The sequence below is a fragment of the Petromyzon marinus genome, chromosome 43, assembly GCF_048934315.1.
Source record: "Petromyzon marinus isolate PM22_M1 ecotype Great Lakes invasive population chromosome 43, UKy_Petmar_22M1.pri1.0, whole genome shotgun sequence".
Classification (NCBI taxonomy): Eukaryota; Metazoa; Chordata; class Hyperoartia; order Petromyzontiformes; family Petromyzontidae; genus Petromyzon; species Petromyzon marinus.
This window is the reverse complement of record NC_133709.1, coordinates 11,224,310-11,245,103: the sequence shown is the minus strand read 5'-3', so window position 1 is coordinate 11,245,103 and position 20,794 is coordinate 11,224,310. Positions and strand designations below refer to the sequence as shown.

At 53.0% G+C, this 20,794-nt stretch overlaps 1 long non-coding RNA gene across 1 annotated transcript; it reads left to right on the top strand.

Moving 5' to 3' along the window:
* The first annotated feature begins 11,830 nt into the window (after nucleotides 1-11,830).
* On the top strand, nucleotides 11,831-13,288 carry LOC142930810 (uncharacterized). Its single transcript, XR_012946783.1, has 3 exons — nucleotides 11,831-12,042; nucleotides 12,758-12,831; nucleotides 13,032-13,288. It is a non-coding gene; the product is annotated as an uncharacterized LOC142930810 (long non-coding RNA).
* The last annotated feature ends 7,506 nt before the right edge of the window (nucleotides 13,289-20,794 follow it).

Here is a 20,794-nt window from a genome sequence, read left to right as displayed (position 1 = left end):
CATCACTTTTGCTCGACCGAACGAGATCTCTTTGAGTGTACGTATTTATACGAGCTCAAATATGCGGACATCAATAATTCATGTCTAGAATATTGCTGCAATTCAATATACGCACGCCCACGGTTAAAAAAAATGTATTATGTATACAATGAACGTCATTTAGCTCAATAATAATTATGCCATAAATTCATTAGTTTTATATGTAACGCTAATGCATTACGGTGACAATATTTCATGTCTGTGTGTGTATGCGTGTCTGTGTTGTGTGTGTGGGTGTGTCTGTGTGTGTACGCGTGTCTGTGTTGTGTGTGTAGGTGTGTCTGTGTGTGTACGCGTGTCTGTGTTGTGTGTGTGGGTGTGTCTGTGAAGTCATCTTAGTCAGTCGACCCGTGGCACCTGGGTCTGCCCCGTGACCTCCTGCCAGCGGGCGTTCGACACTTCACAGGGCCTCAAGGTGCACATAGCCTGGCACAAGCGTCGTGGTGACGTCACCGCCACTTAGTGGCGAATGGCGGTTGTTGTTGTGTGTAAGTGTGTGTGTGTGTTGTTGTGTGAGGTGTGTCTGCGTGTGTGCTGTGCCTTGTGTGTAGGTGTGTCTGCGTGTGTGCTGTGTCTGCATGTGTGCTGTGTCTGCATGTGTGCTGTGGCTGCGTGTGTGCTGTGTTGTGTGTGTGCTGTGTCTGCGTGTGTAGGTGTGCCTGCGTGTGTGCTGTGTCTGTTGTGTTGTGTGTGTAGGTGTGTCTGCGTGTGTGCTGTGTCTGCTTGTGTGTAGGTGTGTCTGCGTGTGTGCTGTGTCTGCGTGTGTGCTGTGTCTGCATGTGCTGTGTTGTGTGTGTGCTGTGTCTGCGTGTGTGCTGTGTGTGTGCTGTGTCTGCGTGTGCTGTGTCTGCGTGTGTGCTGTGTTGTGTGCGTAGGTGTGTCTGTGTGTGTCTGCGTGTCTGCGCGTCCGGTGCCCCGCTAATAGCACTTGCCCCAAGAGTCCATCACGGCTACAAGGGGGTTCTTTGTCTTTGTGTGTAGTGGGGAGCGGCAGTGCGGTGGTGAGCGCTACGCTGCCCTACGGAACCCGGCCACCCGAGTTCGAATCCCGCTCACGGCCACCATCACCAGCGACGATGATCACCAAACCCCTCCCGATGCGGTGTCAACATCGGCACCGGGGAGACAAAGGCGGCCCAGGAACGTTCATGGCCACCCACTCACTCGCGTGCTAAGTCGGCCTTCATAGGCGCTACTCGCTAAAGGCACTTGCCGCAAAAGTCTGTTAAGGCTATACAGGGGGCCTTTGTCTTTTTGTCAGTGAATGCGAATGTCTGCGTGCGCGCGTGCGCTTGTAATCCTATCTCACTGCATTGTATGTTTGTGTGTATTTCTGTGTGCGTTTAGCCTTAATAGATGCTCGATAATAGCACTTACCGCAACAGCCCGTGTAGGCTACACGGGGGATCTTTGTCTTTTGTGTGCGTCTGTGTGTGGGGTGTGTGCCTCTCCAAAGCGGCGAGACCCATCCTGCGGTCCAGGCAGTTGAAAGAAGACGTCATGCACACAACCGACACCCTCCCTCACCGGTTCACTCGCTCACCAACTCACCCACCCACGTAAACATTCACTTAACCACTCACTCAACGATTCACTTAACCACTCACTCACCGATCCACTCACTCAAACATTCACTCAACCACTAGCCTACTCACCCACCCTCTCAGTCACTCACCAACTCACCCACTCACTCATCCCCCACCCACTCAAGTATTCACGCAGTCACTCACTCACCCACTCACCAACTCACCCACTCGCTCACCGAATCAACCACCCACTCACTCATCCCCCCCCCCCACCCGCCCACTCAAGCAGTAACGCAACCACTCACTTCAATCACTCACTCATCCACTCACCAACTCCCCCACTCAGTCACTCACCCACCCACCCACTCGTCCCCCACCCACCGAAGCATTCACGCAAACCACTCACCGACTCAACCCCCCGCCGCTCACCCACCCACACAGCCACTCACCCACTCGCTCGCTCCCTTGCTCGGACATTTGCCACCACCACTCGCTCTGCGAGCCTCGGGCTCTGGATCGTTCTCCGAAATTCCTCACCGTCAGCCACACCGACACGACGCACCTTGCCCGGGTTCTCTGCCACATTGAACGCTCCCCCACCCACCCACCCAGCCCCTCTCCACCTCAACTCCGCAACGAGTAATGAACGCTCTGTGTTTGCGAGAGGGTCGCTCACAGCTTTCCCATTACCCGGGCAGTGTGCTCACGACGGCCCTCCGCCTTGGCTCGCCGAGGTCTCGCTCCGAATCAGCCGAGCGGGATGATGCTACGGCGAATGCAGCCGTGGCTAGGAGATGTTAACTACCTCGCCTGGTCTACAGGAGGTTCGTGGGTTCGATCCCGACCCTGACGCCTGCTGCTGCTGTATATTTGGAGTTTGCGTGTCTCTCTCTCATCATCATCATCATCATCACGGTGGCTAGATGTTAACTACCTCGCCTGGTCTACAGGAGGTGCGTGGGTTCGATACCGATCCTGACGCCTGCTGTATATTTGGAGTTTGCGTGTCTCTCTCTCATCATCATCATCATCACGGTGGCTATGAGATGTTAACTACCTCGCCTGGTGTACAGGAGGTTCGTGGGTTCGATCACGACCCTGACGCCTGCTGCTGTATATTTGGAGTTTGCGTGTCTCTCTCTCATCATCATCATCACGGTGCCTAGGAGATGTTAACTACCTCGCCAGGTGTACAGGAGGTCGTGGGTTCGATCCCGACCCTGACGCCTGCTGCTGTATATTTGGAGTTTGCGTGTCTCTCTCTCATCATCATCACGGTGGCTAGATGTTAACTACCTCGCCTGGTGTACAGGAGGTTCGTGGGTTCGATCCCGACCCTGACGCCTGCTGCTGTATATTTGGAGTTTGCGTGTCTCTCTCATCATCATCATCACGGGGGCTAGGAGATGTTAACTACCTCGCCTGGTGTACAGGAGGTTCGTGGGTTCGATCCCGACCCTGACGCCTGCTGCTGTATATTTGGAGTCTGCGTGTCTTTCTCTCATCATCATCACGATGGCTAGGAGATGTTAACTACCTCGCCTGGTATACAGGAGGTTCGTGGGTTTATTCCCAACCCTGACGCCTGTAAATTTAGAGTTAGCGTGTCTCTCTCTCTCTCGTGGTCTCGTGGGTTATTCTCCGAGTCCTCCGGTTTTTCCCTTCCACATTTTGAATCAACGTCACGCGTTTAGAGTCTTTGGCCGCTGTACATTTCCACGTGATAAGCCACTTCGTTGAGTCATCATTTGTGATGGCCAGGTCGCTTCTGAAAAAGAGCTAGGTAGTTCAGTGGGGCCTTACCTGGTAAAATACAATTAAACGTTTCATAGTTTGTTTTTATCAGCTGCGTAACGCTGTGTGGAAGCTACCTGACACGAAGCTACGGGTCTTCTCGGCCAAAGTTGTGCCCTCCCTTCGCAATCCTTGCGAAATGTGAAGCCCTTCAAATATATATATAATCTGCGCCGGTTTGATGCATTCAGGGTGGCCTGCTTACAATCCATCCTGGGTTTAACGAGGCTGGATTACAGTGAAAGGAGATCATTGATCCCTGAAAGATCTGGACACGGTCACATCAGTGAGCTCCGATCGGCGAGGCTGCGTTGGCTGGGTCATTTAACACGCTTTCCCAGTCACCGTATGCCCAAGCAGTTTCTGTTCGGCTACATCAGGAGCGGGGAACCTCTTTTCTGCCAAGGGCCATTTGGATATTTATGTAACATCATTCGCGGGCCATACAAAATGATCAACTCAAAAATTAGCCCGTTATATGTGTGTCAAACATTTCATTAACTCGCCCCTAATGCGATGGGCTGGAACCGATTCTCTTTGGCGAGGCGTGGTGATGATGATGTTAGCCGGTATTGACGATGTTGCTGCTACTCGCAACTGCTTTTCCAGCTCCTAGATTTATTGAATTTCGAGTCCCGCCTGCGGTTGCCTTGGCAGGGCCACACCAAATGATTTCGCGGGCCTCATACGGCCCGCGGGCCTTCAACGGCCCGCGGGCCATACGTTCCCCACCCCTGGGCTAGACAGAGGGGTCTAAAAGGGCGCGGCACGGGCTAGAGAAGAGATGGAGTGATGTGGTACAGGAGGATGTGGAGCTGAGTGGACTTGCCGATGACCGGTACCAGCGGTGCCAAGATCGGCCTCTGTGGAGGAGGCTCGTGAAGGACGCCGCTGCTGGGCAGTTGGAGGCAGTCGCCCTCCAACAACGGAGGGCAGAGGAGCGACGCTCACAACAACGAGCGCAGCGCCGGGCGGATAAAACGAAGCGAGTTGATACAGTGGAGACCACGGGTGGTGCGCCTGCCAGCCATCTCAGTCGGTCAACCCATGGCACCTGGGTCTGGTCCGTGACCCCCTGTCAGCGAGCATTGCACACTTCACGTGGCCTGAAAGTGCACCTAGCCTGGCACCATTCTTTAGCGGCATCAGCGCCACTTAGTGGCGAATGACGACTGTTGCGTGTGTGTGTGCGTGTATGTATGCGTGCGTGTGTTTAGATATGCGTTTGTATTTATGTGTAAGCCTACGTGTGTGATTACACAGTTGAACGATGCCAAGTATCATAAAGAGTACAATACGACCCATCTACTACACACACTGATTGCATTGATTGCCTCGCGTGTGTATTAAGTTGCCTAAACTCATCTCACTCCACTCCCCTCCACGCACTCTCCTACCTCTCCCCTCTCATCTCACGCCACTCCCCTCCACGCTCTCTCCTACCTCTCATCTCACTCCACTCCCCTCCACGCTCTCTCCTACCTCTCCCCTCTCATCTCACGCCACTCCTCTCCACGAACTCTCCGCTCCAGCGACCGCTAAGCCCCTCGTTCCGGTATCGAACCCTAACTGTGGTTGCTCTTGGGTTCTTTCGGTAAAGTCGGGTAGAAATAAATTAAATAAGAATAGAATACGACGTTTCGATTGCAACACACGCAACCATCATTAGGTACAAATGAATGAGAAAACAAAGCTAGTAAACTTGGAAATAAAATGCGATACAGCACAGAGAGTCGGCCAACACAACAGTCAACACCCCACCTGGTTGATTTACGTTCTTCCAAAGATTGATACATTTGAGAGAGAGACAAAACACAGACACGGAGACACGCAGACAGACACACAAGCAGGGAGAGACAACACAGAGACAAACAGAGAGAGACACACACAACACAGACAAACAGACAGACACACAAGCAGAGAGAGACTCACACAGAGACAAACAGAGAGAGACACACACAACACAGACACACAAACAGACACACAGAGAGAGACGCACACAGAGACACATAGAGAGAGACACACACAACATAGACACACAGACAGACACACAAGCAGAGAGAGACTCACACAGAGATACACAGTGAGAGACACACACACAACATAGACACAGAGAGAGAGAGACACACACACAGACACACAGACAGACACACAAGCTGAGACTCACACATAGAGACACAATCAGAGAGAGACACACACAGAGACACACAGACAGAAACACAAGCAGAGAGAGACTCACACAGAGACACACAGAGAGAGACACACAGACAGCCACACAAGCAGAGAGAGAGACTCACACATAGACACACAGACACACAGAGAGAGACACACACATAGGCACGCAGAAAGACGTCTCCTTTTTCCTGTGGTGTTGGGGGACCGTCTCGTCTGCGCGCGTGCCCGTGGCGCCCTCTGCTGTCGCTGCGTGCGCGTGCACGTGGGGAGAGGTGAACGGGCGAGCGGGGCAGGGTGTCTCGGTGTCTCTGTGTGCGTGTGTGTGGAACTTGCTCCACAAGTCTGCTGAAGGCTACATGGCGGGGGGGGGGGGTTGTGTGGAAGAAATTGCGAGTGGTGGCGCAGTGGTTTGCGACCAATATCGGTGACGAACATTATGAAAGGGTCCACGGGGCCTCCCCTATTCGGTCTGAAATTAAGTACCTGGTGCGGTGTGTAACCCGCAGCACTGGGGAGACAAAGGCGGCCGGGCGTGTGCGCAAGCCTCGTGCCGGCCATCCGTAGGTGCTCGCCAACAGCACTTGCCCCAATAGTGTCTGTTACGGCTATACGCACAGTGCCGGATTGTCCGAGCAGCACAAGTAGCTGCACGTGTAGTAGCTGTACGTGTAGTAGCTACTATACGTGTAGTAGCTACGACACGTGCAGCTACAACACGTGTAGTAGCTACTACACGTATAGTAGCTACAACACGTGTAGTAGCTACTACACGTGTTGTAGCTGCACGTGTAGTAGCTGTACGTGTAGTAGCTACTAAACGTACAGCTACTACACGTGTAGTAGCTACACATGTGGTAGCTACACATGTGGTAACTACACATGTAGTAACTACACACGTGTAGTAACTACACATGTAATAACTACACGTGTGGTAACTACACGTGTGGTAACTACACGTGTGGTAACTACACATGTGGTAGCTACACATGTGGTAACGACACATGTAGTAGCTACACATGTAGTAGCTACTCATGTAGTAACTACACATGTAGCTACACATGTAGTAACTACTACACTTTAAAGGTCCCCGCGCTAAATGCTTTCAAGCTATCAATTCCGGTCCGGTGATTCTGCACTTGCTCTATTACTATAGTACTATACCGCCTTCAACTTTTATGAACGGCTGGGTGTTTACGGTCAGCGATTTGTCGTATTATCCTGGCTGTATAGCAAATGAAAAAAACACACAATCACTTTACTATGCAAGTTAAACATTTGTGTGTTTTAATATTTACGTGTTTTCTTATTTAGTGCCCCTTTATAACACATGGCTACAGACCTCGGCACGCGCTTTATCCGGCACTGGCTATACGGGGGGGTCTTTGTGTATATTAATAAGACTACTACAAGGGTGTGTGTGTGTGACACAATGGTGTGGACAGTGGTTACGCTCGTGATTTGTCACGGAAGTAGGGGAGCGGTGGCGCCGCGGTTAGCGAACCCAGCGACCCGAGGAAAATTCCAGCTCGCGACCAACAATCAGTGGAGCACGCGTTGGCGGTGATGATGATGCTGGTGGTGGTGGTAATGGGCGTTGGTGGCTGTGATCTTCTTTCGCACGGCTGCTGATGTAGATGCAGAGCCAACAGCTACAATTTCACATTGAAGTGGTCAAGCCTGCAGACAACCGTAGTCATGGAGTAGTGGAATCATCATCATCATCGCAACGGGCGATGTCGCCTTCTTCGTGTCTGTGGGTCGTTAAACGCTGTAGGTCTCTGATCTGGATGACCACAGTCGCACCACGGCGACTGGATAATTTTTACATTTTTCCACTTGTGCATCAGGGGGTCCGCATCTACTGCCATAACTTTGTGCGGATAATGATGGTGGCTGTGGTGGTGATGGTGGCTGTAGTGATGGTGGCGGTGGTGCTCGCCAAAAGCACTTGACCCAACCGTCTGTTGAGGCTATACGGGGGACCTTTGGTGATACGAGGCGAGGTGACTTGCGTTGGATCGAGGGTCCGGGATTCCTCATCCTGGTTTGTTGGAGTTCGTAATGACCCCCCACTACGCCCCCCACCCACCCCCCGCCCCTCCCTCCCCCCGCCCCTCACTAACAGTGTCCCTGGCAGCAATTGCCTCGCATTACCGCTCACTGCGCGCCAATTAAATATTTATTCCGCTTTAGAGTCCAGAGACCCGCAGGTGATGGTGAGTGAGCAGTGAGTGTGTAGTGGGGAGCGCTGCGCTGCGCTCTGAACCCGGCGTCCCGGGTTCAATTCCCGCTCACGGCCAACACCGGTGACGATTATCTGGGCCTCCCCTAGGTCGACTCAGCTTCAAATGAGTACCTGGTGCGGTGTGTAGTAAACATCGCTACTGGGGAGACAAAGGCGGTCGGGCGTGGTTGCTGGCCACCCACCCCCTCGTGTGCCGTTCCGGCCTTCATAGGTGCTGCTCGCTAACAGCGCTTGCCCCTACAGTCTGATAAGGCTACACGGGGTGGGGGGGGGGGGGTCCTTGTCTTTGTGTGAGGAGAGAGGTGGTGTAGCGGTTAGCGCGCTGCGCTACGAACCTGGCCGGTCCCGAGTTCGATTCCCGCTCACGGCCACCAACACCGGCGGCGATTATCCGAACCGGTGCTGGGTCCCTGCCCCAGATCGACTCAACCTCAAATGAGTAACCCGGTAAGCATCGCTACTGGGGATACAAAGGCGGCCGGGCGTGGTGCTGCCCAACCCCCCGCCGTCTCGTGTGCCGTTCCGGCCTTCGTAAGTGCTCGCGAACAGCACTTGCCCCGACAGTGCGTCACAAGCAATGCCGGGGATTTGTCCTCAAAGAGTGAGCGTGGCGGCACCGTGGGGAGCGCATTCGCTGCATCTGCCAGTCATCTCAAGTCAACCCATGGCACCTGGGTCTGTCCCGTGACCTCGTGGCCAGCAGCGAGCAGCCGACACTTCACGTGGCCTCGAAGTGCACCTAGCCTGGCACAGGCGCCGTCACCGTCACGTAGTGGCGAGCGGCGATTGTTTGTCTCGAGCGTGTGGTTAAGCGCGCTGCGCCACGAACCCGGCAACCCGGGTTCGACTCCAGCTCGTGGACAACACCGGTGACATGGACCGGGTCCAGAGCCTCCCCCTAGACCGACTCGGCCTCAAATGAGTAACCGGTGTGACGTGTAAACATCGCTCCTGGGAAGACAAAGGCGGCCGGGAGTGGTGCTGGCCACCCACCCCCTAACAGCACTTGCGCCAAGTCTCTTAAGGCTATACGGAGAATCCTTGTCTTTGTAGGCATCCTGATTTATGTATACCTAGGTATGTGCAGAGATGTTTGTAGGTATGTGTCCGAGTGCATTCGAGTCCACATCGCTGTAGGCGTGGTGTTTCCCACCCCCCACCCCCTCGTCTGCCGTGCCGGCCTTCACAGGTGATCCCTAACAGCACTTGCCCCAAAAACACCGGTAAGGCTATACGGGGGATCTTTGTCTTCATTGCTGGCCACCCACCCCCTCGCCTGCTCTTCCGGCCTTCGCGGGGGCTAACTCACTAACAGCACTTGTCCCAACAGCCTGGAAGGCTATACGGGGGAGCTTTGCCTTGTGTTAGTGGGGAGCGGTCGCGCGCCGCGCCACTGAACCGGACGTCCGAGTTGGACTCCAACGCACGGCCACCACCGACACCCACTGTGACGATGATCTCAACCGGTCCTGGGCCTCCCAATAGATCGACTCAGCCTAAAAAAGACGTGTACCTGCTGCTGCTGCGTCTGGAAACATCGCCGCTCGGGGAGACAAAGGCGGCCGGGCGTGGCGTTGTCCACGGGCTACAAGCGAACAGTGCTTGTCGTTATTGCAAACGCAGGTCACGCTCACGAATGCCACGGTAATTGCCTCTTAAGCGCTCACCCCGTGAAACGGCATGAACGTGAGGGTGTTCAACATCGCGCCGACAGTCTGTGAAAAGGCTACACGGGGGGATCTTTGTACGTCTGTATATATGGGGTCGTCCATAAATGACGTCACGCACCTGGGGGGTTGGGGGGGGGGTCAGACATGTGTGACGATGTGTGACGAGGGGGGGGGGTTGAGAAATGTGACGTCACATCAAAATGCGCAACTTTAAATAAATATAGACAACACGTTAATTAAATAGACTTTTTAATAAATGTTTTCTCCTACAACAGCAGAGTGCAGCGCCACATTAAATACGCACTACAAATGACAATAGTTTAAAGCGATTTGAAGCATGTTTTATTTGGGGGGGGGGGCGCAGAGCTTCATGACGTCATATTTGAGGGGGGGGGGGTCTGACTTTTTGTGACGCCGTGTGACGGCACCTTGGTGCGTTGTGTGGGTATGTGTGTGTAAACATCAGCATGTGACAACAACAACAACAACAAAAAGCCTCGGCCGGGCGTGGTGCTGGCCAGCCACCACCGCCACGTGCGCCTGCCCCGGCCTTCGCCGCTGCTAACTCGCTTCGCAGCACTTGCCCGTGTCTGTGAGAGGCTACACGGGGGGGGGGGGGAGCAGGAACCTTTGACTTTGTATATTCGCGTTGCCATAACGCCGCCAATTTGAGTTGAATGCCCGGTTGTGACGCACGCTGTTGCCCGAGGTTACTCGTAAAAAAAATAAAACCGGATTGGGTTCTCACATCGGGCGACTCATCCTTAAATTATCACCTGCCTTGGAGCGGTGGCGCAGTGGTTAGCGCACACTGCGCCTTGAACCCGGTGACCCGAGTTCGATTTCGGGTCACGGCTAACAGCAGCGTCGAGTGATGATCAGAACCGGTCTCGGGACTTACTTCCTCTGCGTCGACTCAGCCGCAAAACGAGAGAGAGAGAGCAGCAATATCAGTTGTTGTACGATACTCCTATGCCCCCCGCCCGCCGCGCCTTCACCACTTCGCATTGACCAGCGTGGCGAAGCATGGATAAACCCGCTCCGAACGATGACGCGTGACTCATCAGCGCGGCATACATCCCCCGCACATTTTAAACAACCGAACGTATATTATATATTTTTATTTATATAACAAACAAAAAATAAGAGCAACGCCATCACTCTCACGAGTTGGCCATTGCCAAGTCACGTGGGGACGGGGCTGCTGCAAGTTGATGGGATTGTGGCAACGGTCGTGGTCTTGGGTGTCGTGGCGGTGATGTTGTCGACGATGATGATGATGGGGATGGATGGCTCGAGATCGCGTGCTTTGTTATAAGCAGCGCTACGGCGGTGGAGAGGTGAAGGATGAACATTCATCCAGCGGTGGAGCGTCCGTACAGCAAGGCCGTAGCGATGATGTGAACATTGGGGGGGGGGGGCAAATCTTCAAAGGGGTCTGGGGTCCCCCCCCAGACAAACATCGAAATTTGAAAACTCATTTCCTGCCTAAAATATAAAAAAAATTCACTAACACATAGGATAGACTTTTTATTTATTTTTTACAATAATGTCTAATAGTGTTATTGTATTACATTGCTCTGTTTTTTTATTATTTTTGTTTACCTTTTCTTGTTTCGTTGTTTGTAATGGCAGAGATTAGGGATTTAAAAAGTACAACCATAACCACAGTCACATAAACATTAATCTATTTCATAGCAATATATTGGGGGGGGGGGGGACATTTTGAGCGTATTTTAATATTGGGGGGGATGTGTCCCCCCCAATATGTGCCCCCCCCCCCAAATATATATTATAATTACGGCCTTGCCGTACAGTGCTCAAGTCACAACAGCGAACGGCACGCAGAAAAATTGGCACAGGAGTGGGGTCACAAGCCGGTGCATCTGGCAGTCATCTCAGTCAGTCGACCCACGTGGCACCTGCAGGGTCTGTCCCGTGACCTCCTGGCCAGCGAGCCTTCGACACTCCGCGTGGCCTCGAAGTGCACCTAGCCTGGCACAAGCGCCGTGGGGGCTTCACCGAAACTTCGTGGCGCACGGCGACTGTCGCTGCCGCGGCCGTTGTTATAACCGCCGCACATCAGCGGAGAGACGAGGGTAAACCCTTCATCCAGCAGTGGATCGTGCATACAGTAACTACTCTGCTCAACTCTCCCATCCACACCCCACTCTCTCACTCTCTCCAGAGTCATCTGAGTCAGTGCCTGGCAACCATCAGCTAGGGGGGGAGGGAGGAAAAAGAAAACGTCTGAATGAGAGCTGACAGAGAGGTAAGGTGGTGGTGGGAGTGGTGGTGGGAGTGGTGGTGGGAGTGGTGGTGGGAGTGGTGGTGGGAGTGGTGGTGGTGGTGGTGGGAATGATGGGGGGGGGGGGTGGAAGCCTCAGACTTGGGTGGGGTACGGGTTCCGCACGCCACCCCTGGTATGCGACGTTTAAAATGGGATGGGCCGTCTGGCAACACACACACCACACACACACACAACACACGCACACAACACACACACAAAGAAAAGGGTGCGGGATCGTCGTGACGCTGAGCAATCATCGCTGCCCGACCACCTCCCACAGGTCTACGCCCAGGTGGGCCCCAGGTGCGTACACGTATCGCGCCACGCACACGGGCCGATGTGCGTACCTGTGTGGCGTTACCTGCGGCGCGTTACCTGTGCGGCGTTACCTGTGTAGGTGCTCGCTAACAGCACTTTCCCCAACAGTCTGTTCAGGCTATACGGGTGGGGGGGGGGATCATTGTGTACCTGTGTGTACCTGTGTGTACCTGTCGATCGGGCGTGGTGCTGCCCATCAACCCCTAGCGTGTCCCGTTCCGGCCTTCATAGGTGCGCGCTAACATCACTCGCCCCGACAGTCTGTTGTAGGATATACGGGGGATCTTTAACTTTGTACCTGTGCGTGTGCGTGTGTGTGGTGCGCGCGTTGAAGGAAGACGCGGCTTCCTGTGCACACACACACACACCTGTACACACACCTGTACACACACCTGTACACACACCTGTACACACACCTGTACACACACCTGTACACACACCTGTACACACACCTGTACACACACCTGTACACACACCTGTACACACACCTGTACACACACCTGTACACACACCTGTACACACACCTGTACACACACCTGTACACACACCTGTACACACACCTGTACACACACCTGTACACACACCTGTACACCGCGCTGGTGTTGGTGTACGGGGAGCGGTGGCGCAGAGCTTAGCGCTGCGCGACGATCCCGTCAGAGACTCGACTTCGGTTCCCCGCTCACGAACTATCCCCCAACAGCACCGGCGACGAGGATCATCCGAACCCGGTCCTGGAGGGCCCTCCCCTCTCCAGGGGTGTCGACTCGCCTTCAGGTGAGTTCCTGGCGCGGTGGGTCGTAAACATCGCCAGCGGGGGGGGGGGGGGGGAGAGACAAAGACGGCCGCGCACGGTGCTTGCCACTCCTAACCCCACCCTCGGTGTCTGCCTTTCAGAGGTGCTGCTCGTGACACATCAGCACTTGGCAGTCTGCTAAAAAGTCTATCTGGGGCATCCTTTGTCTTTGGCGTTGCAGGTGTGAACCACCCCCATCAACAACCCCCGGGTCCAGGGCACAAGGGGGCATCTTGGGAAGACTCGACCTGCGGCAAGCCGATGACTCGAGACGAAGGCGCGAAGGCATCGCGAGCGCCGGGACGCCGGTGACGGGAGAGGAGCGAGGCCGCCCGCCTTGGTGGCCAGGCGTCACCGGGGCCCTTTCGAGACGCCTTGGTTCCTTCCCAGGCACCTGTCGGAGTGAGACGCCTACCTGGCCAAGGCACGCAAGGGCGTCGGGGGGGCGGGGGTGGGGGGAGGGGAGAAACCCGCAAGACTCGGCGGCGATCGAGCAGGACGATAACCAGCCAAGGCAAGCGAGATATCCAGGTGACCGGCCGGACACCTCGTCGGCCTACTAAGAAAGGGTCTGCAAGGTCACCCGGGCGTCGGGTGCCGCAGGGATGGAGGCGCTGCTGGGACCCCCGGGGGCCACGTTCGCGTCCACGGGTCCCCTTGAGGGGCCCCGCATGGCACCGACTCAGGCACCCCCTGAGGGAGCGACTGAGGTACCGGCTGAGATGTCCCACCAGGTACCCACTCAGGTGTCCACGGAGGTAATCGCTCCGGTCCCGACTGAGTTACCCCCTCAGGCGCCCCTTGAGGTATTCGTGCCTCAGATATCCCCTCAGCTACCGAATGAGGTGACCCCTCAGGCACCCTCTGGGGTGTTGCCTCAGTCATCCGCTCAGGTCCTGACTCAGATCCTCCCTCAGGTACCCCTTGAGGTACCCCCTCAGGCGCCTCAAGAGATATCTCCTCAGCTATACACTCAGGTACCCACCGAGACATCCCCTCAGGTACACCCCCAGGTATCCCCTCAGATCTCATCTCAGATGCCCCCTCAGGTATCCCCTCAGATCTCATCTCAGGCGTCCCCTCAGGTATCCCCTCAGATCTCATCTCAGATGTCCCCTCAGGTATCCCCTCAGATCTCATCTCAGGCGTTCCCTCAGGTATCCCCTCAGATCTCATCTCAGGCGTCCCCTCAGGTATCCCCTCAGATATCATCTCAGATGTCCCCTCAGGTATCCCCTCAGATCTCATCTCAGGTGTCCCCTCAGGTATCCCCTCAGGTATTATCTCAGATGTCCCCTCAGGTATCCCCTCAGGTATCATCTCAGATGTCCCCTCAGGTACCCCCTCAGATATCTCAGGTATCCCCTCAGGTATCCCCTCAGGCGTCCCCTCAGGTACACCCCCAGGTATCCCCACAGGTATCCCCTCAGATATCATCCCAGGTATCCCCTCAGGTATCCCCTCAGATATCATCTCAGATGCCCCCTCAGATATCCCCTCAGGTATCCCCTCAGGTATCCCCTCAGATATCATCTCAGATGCCCCCTCAGATATCCCCTCAGGTATCCCCTCAGGTATCCCCTCAGATATCATCTCAGATGCCCCCTCAGATATCCCCTCAGGTATCCCCTCAGGTATCCCCTCAGGTATCCCCTCAGATCTCATCTCAGATGTCCCCTCAGGCGTCCCCCCAGGTACCCCCTCAGTTGTTAACCCCCGAGATGTCGCCCGCCACCCGGGCCCTCAAGTCGGCCCTGAGGAGGTCGCCGACCGCGCAAGGGGCCGCGGAGAGCAGCGGCAGCAGCGGCGGCAGCAGCGGCACCAGGAGCGTGGTGTTTGTCATGGAGAGGAATACCGTGAAAATCTTCTCAAAGGACGAGGACGAGGAGGAGGAGGAGGACAACGAGGTGATGGACGAGGCGATGGACGAGGGGAAGGAGACCTCGAAGGCGTCTGGCGACGTCAACGGAGAGGAGGACATCGACGATGACGGTCACGGCCTGAGTCCCGTGAACCATTACCAGTACCCCCATAAACAGCATCGGCCTCTTAACAACAACAGCAGCAGCGGCACTACCACCATCACCGACCTCGTGAACGGCAACGCGGAGAGGAAGGAGCTCGCTAGGCCCGGCGGCAGCGGCGGCGGCGTCGTCGTCGTCGACGGCCGCGGCCCAGCCGAGGCCCCGCGGGCCCCCCTCCTCGCCTGCTCCTCCTCCCCGGCCATGATGCTGCGCCACCGGCCCCGGGGCAGCGTCTTCGCCGAGTCTCCCGCCTCGCGGTTGCGCCGCGCGGCCCCGGCGGGGCCCCTGCGGAGCGCGGGCGGGTTTACCTCGGCCGCGTGGAATCCGGCGTCTGGCCGGGGGCCGATGTTCGTGATCCCCAGGGTCTCGCCGGCCCGGGCGGTGCGGAGAAGCCTCTACTAGGCGTGGTAGAGGCCCACGTCGTGCCGGCAACCCCCTGGCACGCACAACCCCCGTCTCGCCCGAATGGGGGTCTCGGAAGGGTCCCGTCAACCACGGCCACCACCACCACCACCACGACTACCGCCTTTATTGTCATCGTCGACTCACCTGGATGGATTCGTCTCACCTGGACACGCTGCTGACCGTGAGAGTCTTGCACCTGGCCACACAGCGACATCCCGGGCATCACCGGACCCTGTAAACCCTAAACTCCACCATTAACCTAACCCCTAACCTCAAGCTATTATTAACCGCCTAACCCTCAACGTGAGTCCTAACCCTGCACCTTAAAACCCTCAAGTCCTGATCCCCAGCTGCACACAAGTCCCCATCACCCCGTGTGTACCGAGAGCAGAACTTTACTTTTAACTCATGCGAGGACTCCGCACAGATGGATACCACGGCATAGCGTGGCGTGTGGCGGGGCGGTGACACCACCTGAGCGGAGACGGAGCGCTGTTTGCCAATTGTTTGTGTGTGTGTGTGTGGGAGGCGGGGGGGGAGCCTTCATCCAACAGTGCGTCGAGAATGGCAGCTGATTGTGGTTTTGTGTCTCGCGGCTGTCGCGACGCGCTACGGACCCAGGCGACCAGGAATCTCCTAGGTCGACTCGGCCTCAAGTGAGCCACTTGGCGAGACAAAGGCGGGCCAGGCGTGGTGCTGGCAATCCACACCCCGTCGTGTGCCACAGTGCCGGCCTTCATGGTTGCTGCTGCTGCTGCTACTCGCTAACAGCACTTGGCTCAGGACGATACGGGGGTGGCGAACTTTCTGTATATATAGTATGCGTAAGTCGTTCTATGTAATGTACTTTACTTGGGTAGGTGTCAAGGGTTTTATGTACAGAGGGGATGGTATGGGTTGTGGCCATTATGTGCCTGGGTGTTGGTCACGTGGGACGAGGGAGAGTAAGTTTAAATCATCATCACCGTGAGATCACCATCATCACCACCATAAGATCATCATCACCATGAGATAATCATCTTCACCATGAGATCATCATCACCATGATATCATCATCACCGTGAGATAATCATCTTCACCATGATATCATCATCACCATGAGATCATCATCACCCTGAGATCATCATGAGATAATAATCATCACCATGAGATAACCATGATCACCGTGAGATCATCACCATGAGATATCACCATGAAATAATCATCACCATGAGATAATCATCACCATGATGTCATCACCCTGAGATCATGATCACCATGAGATCATCATCACCGTGAGATCACCACAATAAGATCATCACCATGAGATCATCAACACCTTGAGATCATCACCCTGAGATCGTCATCGCCACTATTATCTCGTATTACCAAGAGTCTAAATCAATCATCGTAATTTAAATCACCATCACATCGCGTCATTAACATCACCATGATCATCATCGCCGCTGCCGCCGCCAAGTTCTGCAGCAGTGATCACTCATTTTCAGAGGTGGGGGGGGAGGCATTTCGCCGATAAGAAGACATCATCAGTGTAAGGGTGCCTCCGCCACACATTTGAAGCCTTTGGGGTGGGTGCTTTCACTCTCTCTGTATTGTTCGGGAGCCGCATTAAAGGCCACCAGCGGCCGCCTTTGGCCCCCGCGATGAATAACATTTTTATATAATAATCGATAACCCTCGTCTCCATGATGATCATCATCTAAATCACCACCACCATCGTCGTCGTCATCATCATCGTTTAAATCACTATCATCCTAACCCCATGTCGTCATCATCACCGCCACCATCATCATCTACACATCTTAATCATCACCACTGCCTTCATCATTATCTACATGTGAAAATCACCATCATCACCCTAAATCACCATCACCTACATATCAAATGTATCATCGCCACCACCACCATCATCATCTACACATCCGGATCACAATAAATTCCCATCATCTACACATCTTAATCATCACCACCGCCATCATCATTACCTACATATGATAATCACCATAATCACCCTAAACTATCATCACTTTAATCACCTACACATCAAATCACCGCCATATGCGTACAGTACCTACATCAACATCATTACCATCATTATCTAAATCATCACCACCACCACCATCACCACCACCAATCCCGTACCCCTGGGCCTCAATGCGACCGGGGCCAGCCACAGCCTCGACTCGTATATGGTTATTATTATTATTACTACAGGGACTCCTCTACCTACGAACGAGTTAGGTTCCAGAGGTCTGTTCGTAAGTCCAACTTTTACTCCTGTCGATTCCAAACGTGTTTTACGGCGCGTACATTACACACGGGGAATGTCTTTAAATGTTGCATAATCTCCTGTCGATGCCACTGGTTTTTCACGTTCTGCAGATGTCACCACCGTCATTCATTACGCGGCGGTTGGATTTACGACTGTCGATCCGAACAGGCATCTCGACATAGGGACAGGTTTGTTCGCATCTCTGAAAGTTCGTAAGTCAAATGGTCGTAACTAGAGGAGTTACCTGTATTATAGAATTGCTGGGGCACAAGCCAAAGGTCCACCGCCCCAAACATCAAACGGCCAGCAACAAGCAGCACTATGATTGTAATATATGAGAGCAAATGCGTTTTCTTGAATTGGCACGTCGCGATTCGATTAATCGTTGCGATTCGAGGTTGCGATTTTGATTTCGGAATTGTTTGGTCTCTTAACCGTCCAATCCCTGTTTCTCTTCTCTTCCCCCGTGTCCTCCTCCTCCCCATGTCTCCAAAATCTCCCCATGTCTCCTTCCTCATCCTCCCCATGTACGTCCTCTTCCCTACATCTCCTTCTTCTCCATCTCCTCCTTCCCATGTCACGCTGTGATCTTGTAACTTTGCATCGCTCAGTATCTTCTGCTGGAGACCGTGGACACAGTCAGTTCAATGTCTATCATAATCGGGGCCTCACCTCCACGCGTGATATTTGCGGGAACGACGCCAGCGTGTTTGTGTTTATCTGGTGAGCCAGGCCGCTCTCTTGCAAATGAACCTCCATCATCCCGGCCTCCTGCCTTCTCACCTGGTCTAGCCAAAGTAAAAAATAAAAAAATATATATATACAAACCGCCACCTCTTTCAAATGTTTCTTGCCGTTGGTTTTCACACCTGATGATGACTGCTTGTGTTGCAGTCGAAACGTCGTGAGAATTGTATTTTTTATGTATATTTTATTATTTTATTGTTTCCCTTCAACGTGACTTTACCGAAAGAACCAAGAATATGAATCACTGCAGTCACGAAAGCTTTAAATCAAAATTTAGCCAAAGTAAGTTTAACCAATATAAACTTGCCTTTGAGGATTTACTTCACGGCGTAAGGCACGACCATGCGCTTCTGCGGCCGTCTGGAACGCTCTTTCGTACCGATATTAGGAAGCACTTTAAAATATACATTTAAAACCCATTTCTTATAGAACTGCTTTTTGCGTTTCGTTTGTTGTCGTCCTTCCCCCGCATCTTTCCGATCACTGGCGGAGTCAGTAAGGGGGGGGGGGGGTGGCACGTGCCCCCCCCCCCCCAATGATCCGATCGAAATCCCTAATTTCGATCGGATCATTTGGGTTTATTAGTAATACATCGGCATTCTGCGACTGCCACTGTGTAGCATATTATTATTATTATTACGTGCCAGGGACTCTATGAGATGATAGGACAATAGTCTAGGTCCATCATTGGCAATAAGTAACGGCAAAGCAGTTTACAAGTGACTCACAGAATTGTGCGTAGTTGTGTATACAGGACACGACTTCCCTGAAGGCATCAGCACCTTCAGCGAGCATGATGCCGATCACACCACGCGGTTCGAATTCGACCCTTACTAACAACTCCTTACTTACTAACAACTCCTTACTTACTAACAACCCCTTACTTACTAACAACTCCTTACTTACTAACAACTCCTTACTAACAACTCCTTACTTACTAACAACTCCTTACTTACTAACAACTCCGTACTTACTAACAACTCCGTACTTACTAACAACTCCTTACTTACTAACAACTCCTTACTACTGACAACTCCGTACTTACTAACAACTCCTTACTTACCACTGACAACTCCGTACTTACTAACAACTCCTTACTTACTAGCAACTCCTTACTTACTAACAACTCCTTGCTTACTAACAACTCCTTACTTACTAGCAACTTCTTACTAACAACTCCTTACTTACTAACAACTCCGTACTTACTAACAACTCCGTACTTACTAGCAACTCCTTACTTACTAGCAACTCCTTACTTACTAACAACTCCTTACTTACTAACAACTCCTTACTTACTAGCAACTCCTTACTTACTAACAACTCCTTACTTACTAGCAACTCCTTACTTACTAACAACTCCTTACTTACTAACAACTCCTTACTTACTAACAACTCCGTACTTACTAGCAACTCCGTACTTAATAACAACTCCTTACTTACTAACAACTCCTTACTTACTAACAACTACTTACTAACAACTCCGTACTTACTAACAACTCCTTACTTACTAACAACTCCTTACTTACTAACAACTCCGTACTTACTAACAACTCCTGACTTACTAACAACTCCTTACTTACTAACAACTCCTTACTTATTACTAACAACTCCTTACTTACTAACAACTCCTTACTTACTAACAACTCCTTACTAACAACTCCTTACTTACTAACAACTCCTTACTTACTAACAACTCCTTGCTTACTACTAACAACTCCTTACTTACTACTAACAACTCCTTACTTACTAACAACTCCTAGCATATTCCATTGCTAGAGGGGAGGATGCCCCCCCCCCCCCACCTGAAAATCCTGGCTCCGCCATTGTTTCCGATTAGCACGGTTGGCTGCGTACGGTGCGAAAGAAGTCCAACGCAATTACATACACACCACGAGAGTTCGTATGGTATATGCATATGCTAAATGCTCCTGTATTTTAGTACCCTATGTTAAGTTATCATTTAATCAGTCGTGTGAACAGGTGTAGGGCAATGTAAATCGAGATGAATATGTGGTGTGGCCAAAATAAATTGCGGACTGTTCGGGACTTAAGCACTGGGTATACGAGATAAGGCAAATATATTAAAGGTGTGTCTAATCGCGAGTGTAAGAAACGATTATAATCTATAAAAACATTGTGAAGTGCCTGACAACACAGTAACAACAAGCAAGCTCGACTGCTCTACACATACACAAAGATCCCCCGTGTAGCCTTAACAGACTGTTGGGGCAAGTGCTGTTAGCGAGCACCTATGAAGGCCGGCACGGTACACGAGGGGGTGGGTGGTCAGCACCACGCCCGACCGCCTTTGTCTCCCCACTGGCGATGTCTTTACGCACCGCACCAGGTACTCATTTGAGGTTGAGTCGACCTAGGGCAGGCCCAGGACCGGTTCAGACAATCTTAACTGATGTTGGCCGTGAGCGGGAATCGAACCCGGATCGCCAGGTTCGTATTCGCAGCGCGCTAACCGCTACACCACCGCTCCCCAACAAA